The sequence below is a fragment of the Macrobrachium nipponense genome, chromosome 20 (genome assembly GCF_015104395.2).
Source record: "Macrobrachium nipponense isolate FS-2020 chromosome 20, ASM1510439v2, whole genome shotgun sequence".
Taxonomy (NCBI): Eukaryota; Metazoa; Arthropoda; class Malacostraca; order Decapoda; family Palaemonidae; genus Macrobrachium; species Macrobrachium nipponense.
The window spans coordinates 43,641,229-43,646,228 of record NC_061089.1 but is presented as its reverse complement, the minus strand read 5'-3'; positions in this window follow the sequence as shown (position 1 = coordinate 43,646,228).

Genomic DNA, 5,000 nt, shown 5'->3' with positions numbered 1-5,000 from the left:
TGAAACAACTGTTAGCAGAGGGTGGCAAGTAAGATGGAAGAAAGGGAATAGCATCGGGTTCACAGTAAAAAGGAATGAAAGGGGATGCAGCTGTGACACGAAAGGACGCTGCAAAGAACCTTAAGTAATGCCTACAGTGCACTGTGAGAGGTGCACTTGTCACGGAAGGTTTTTCCCTCGCCACGACATTAAGATACGAGAAGAATAATACTATTGTACATATGCACTGGTGTCAGTCTTCTTGCCTGGAGACACAGGTCGGAGAATGGTACTGTCATAGTTGACACGGTGGGTATGAAGACTATCGTTTACGCTGCCTGGAAAATAGGGTAGGCCTGTCCTACCTGCTATTACATGATATTCCTTGTGTGTATGGGTCTTACTACTGATGAGGCCAGGTGATGTCTTCCCACTGGGAGGCAATTGAAGTGATGATTTCCATTTTAGGGGTATTGAAGAAAATTCCTGGTACTCGGCGTGTTTCTTTATTACTCAGTACATCATGCTAAATTTCTCCCAGGCCTTGTCTCCTGGACTTGATTAATTTACCTAGTCTTCAGAACTCCTGGACTAGATTTCTGGACTAGATCCCCTGGACTAGATCCCTGGAAATATTCATTTTATTTAATTTTTGATTTCCAGAAATCAACACAAGTGAGTAGTTTAAAACTACAACAAAAAAAATAACTCTATACTGAGACTTCAAAAAAAGAAAAATATATAAATTACAGATCACGGGAATTGCTTTTCCTTCATAACAGGATAAGTATCAAACATGGAATCAATTAATAAGTGTAAACCATTTGATACTCTACTCCACACATTACTAAATATTTGTACACAATATACGTCAATGGGTAAGGTTTCCTGAAAGATTTCTGAGAAAAACTTAAAACTAAAATGAGGTAAAATCAGGCTAAGGTGCCTTTAAACAGGATATAGTCTAGCCTAGGCTTCTTCAGAAATCATTAAGGATAGCCTATGCAAAGTTTACTTGGCTGATTTTTGACTAGGTTACAATATCCCACAAAGTTAGGTTAGTTACATGAGGGTACAGGCTAAGTCCCGTGTAATTAAGTTTTCCATGAATTTATATACATATAGCCTAACTACATTTATCAAAAATAGTCATAATTCCTCATTCAAACAGGATTAGTCTAGGGTAGGCCTTCTTAAATTACTGTATAGCCTAGTCTAAGATCATGCTCGGCAGTGGAAATTTCCATGAGAGGTACCCTTTGGCACTGGTATTTGCAAAAACTTTATACAAACAAAACACTTATAACTGCTTTTTTTAAATGTTTTCAACCCTGTCAAACGCTAAGTTACAACTCAAACTAACACAGCAAAATTTCATGACAACTAATGAACGTGAAGTATCTTTCACGACAATGAAAATTTTTCTCGTTAAGGCATTGCAACATGTCTGACTGGGCAGGCAACTCTGCACTTGAATTCTCGTCTGCTACTGTTCTTCCACGATAGTGATCTGTTCTAACTAATGGTAATATTAATTACAACTTTAAAAGCTTACCTTGCAAGGGGTAGATAATCATTTGTATTAATAATTTGGTAAAACAGCCCAAAAATGAAGGAGGGACCAGTTGATGTCATCCTCACATAAAAGCATTCGTGATTCTTACATGTGTTGCTAGTGTTACCAAAATGCAGACGAAAGATTCAGGGCAGCGCTCCCATACTCAAAGTTAAAGATAAACAAAACAAGGGACTGGCTACACTGCCACACTTGTCCAGAACAGAAACGAAAACATTTCACAGTTCCAATCACTTACAATAGCTGTGTAAAGATATTAGAGGAGGATGATGAATCAATTCCTTAATAAATCACTAATAATTAAAGGAATATTTTTCCCATTACACACTGACGGCACTATCCCCTACGGGGAATTCGTTAATATGAAGTACTCCATAGGGATCCCACCGTGTCTCTGCTGTATTGTGTATTTATGAAAATAAAATTTTCCGATCTATCGCAGCTAATAAACTTCCGGGGATCCTCAGTGTTTCGTATCAGTCATAATTATTCGGTTTATTGAATGCGATTTGCTTGTTTATATCAGATTTTTTTTTCTATGATTAGAAACCTTGCGTCAATATGTCTCATCCGCGAAACCAAAATCACTCTCTTGGCAATCAAGAGGGTCTAAGTTTTTCCAATTCTTGTACCCTTAACAATAATTAGCATTTCAATATTTGTGAGCAGTCATCTATTTATTATGGTTTACCATACGTATTATTTCATTTTCTGCAACATCAATTGGTAACGTTTTCTTTGAATATCCCTCTGACGCCAGACTTTGGATAAGGTGACAACATCAGCCTCTCTACGCATGGTCTAAGAAGTTAGACCATGTCTCTACGCTTCTTTCAGGGCCCATTAATTTAGCTCTCATCAGGGAATACGGTTGTATTTATGGTAGTTATATGTAGCTACCTTCCACTTGTAACTGTTATTACCTATTTGGGTGAAATGGTCGGCTGTTAGTATCCATTGCATTCTCGTCGCAGAATATCCAGGATGCTTTTTATTGGGCGGTGTACATCGCAGCGAGACACGAAGAGGGATACAAAGTATATAAGCGAAATGATAGAATACGAAATATGTGAGCATCGAAGCTAAGCATACAATAAGGAATCATATCTTACTGCATGAGGTAGAACTCACGGAATCGAAATCTGTGAGATAGTTCATATAGGAGTCAATACTAAACGTGTGTACAGGGCCGGATTAAAGGGATGACAACAGGGACTATGGCCCAGGGCCCCCACAAAAAGGGGCCTCCACAGAAAGAGGTGATTTCCATGACCCATTATACATTTTTTTCACTTTTTGGGTTTTCATTTTCTTTTTACCACCTTAGTGACCTTTTGTTTTCTGTTATCTTTTCATTTTTAATCCCCTCTTTTTAATTTCTTTCCTCACTTTACCTTGTATTTTCTTTCCTTTAAATAAAAAAGAAACGTATTGGTAAAGATATATCACTTTGTTCATGTTATCTATTACTCTATTAGACCACTAGTTAGGCTAATAGAACTATTGTACTGAAAATTGTTTAGAAGTTTAGAATGACATAAATTGAAAGGAGTAACTGCTATTTCAATTAAGAAAACAGAAGGAGAGTAAGAAGTAGTCTCTTTAATGAAAGTTGAAAATTCGTAAAGAAATACACTGTCAGCTTACGTATGCGTAGTGCTTTTGCTTATTGTTATTTCTTGTTGCCAGTCGAGTCCAACATTTGGTGCCGTGAATCCAGTGAGTACAAAGGAGTGTGAAGTTGAATTTTATTTTGTGAAATTGTTTCAAATAACAATAACATTCTTTGTCCTGTTTGGTGTCCAGTATGAAAAATCAAGGTTTTGAGAATTATATTGGTTTATGGCCTGAGTCATCTACAGAAGAAAAATGATAGCCTTTTTAGCAAAGAATCAAGTGAATTACAACATTGTGATGAACAGTTACTGGATAAAGCTTCAAAACTCCAAGATCAGGTGAAAGGGAAGAATGTAATTCATTACTCACGTAAATGTTCACGAAGTTTGTTTCAGAGGAAAACACTGAACAATGAAATAATTAATCGTTCATGGCTCTGTTTCGCTCCAACAACTGGCAAAGTTTGTTGTTTTCCCTGTAAGTTTGTTAATTCAGGATCTAAAAAGGGCAAACGAACAACTGATGGATTTTGTGACTGGAAGCATGGAAATGACAGAATAGCTGATCACGAGAAATCAAATTGCTATCTAGAATCCATCATTACTGAAGCCAGACTAAGGACAGAACATGGCAGAATAGATCAAGAATTATCAAAGCAAGTAGCTCAATTGCAAGAATACTGTTGTAAACTTCTTAAACGTATTGCAACTACAATTAAATTTATCCCTGAGCGAGGACTAGCATCCAGAGGCAACTCACATCAAACTCCATGCAAATAAAGGTCGAGGTCACACAAATTATCCCTCCTCTACGATTTGTAATTAGAATAATGGGAGAACATGTACTGCAAGAAATAATATCAAGAATCAAGAAGTCAAAATATTATTCTATTTCTCTTGACTCAACCCCAGGTGAGGGTCACATCGATCAACTAACTTTAGTCATACGCTATATGGAGGACGCATTGCCAAAAGAAAGGTTCCTGACATCCAAGGACAATCGAGGTTAGAATGGTTCTGATATGGCCAAAGCCCTGTTTCAGTTTTTAGAGGGCCACAATATTGATCTCAAAGACTGCAGAGGGCAGTCCTATGATAATGCTGCCCTAATCAAAGACAAGAATCCATTATCAGAGTCAAAGACAAGAATCCATTATCAGAGTTTATGCCATGCTTTGGCCATTCCCTTTATATAGTGGGAAAGGCAGGTTTTTCTCTACTCTGCAGCTATACACTACTTTGACTTTGTTCAACAAATTTATTTGTTTTTCACAGCATCCACGGCACGCTATGCTACGCTCAAAGAAAAATTAACAAGAGCTGATTAAGCAGTTTTATGTTCCCAAGCGACTAAATGAAACTCGTTGGTCTTGCAGAGCAGATGCAACAAAGGCTATAGTGCATGGTTACAGAGAGATGAGAGAGGCTCTTTATGACATAATGACTGATGAGGAAAACAAGGTTGTGGCTCGGAATGAAGCATGTAATTTATATGAAAAAATGGGTAAATTAGAAATAGCCATTTATGCTACATTTTGGAATGACATCCTAGAAAGATTCAATGCAACAAACCATATTCTGCAAGATCCTAAAATGGTTCCCAGTACTGCAGTGAAAGCACTCAAGTCTTTGAAAACATTTATTGAAACAAAGAGCGAAAAATGTGAGGAATATGAAACAGCTGGAATCAGACTGTCTGGAAGAGAAGACTATACTGAAGTTCTCCATTGTGAGGAATGTGCGTCTTAATCCACTTGATTATGGTAAAGCAGAGCATGCCCAGATGAGTCCCAAGGTAAAGTTTCGTGCAAACAGTTTCCTTCCAGTTT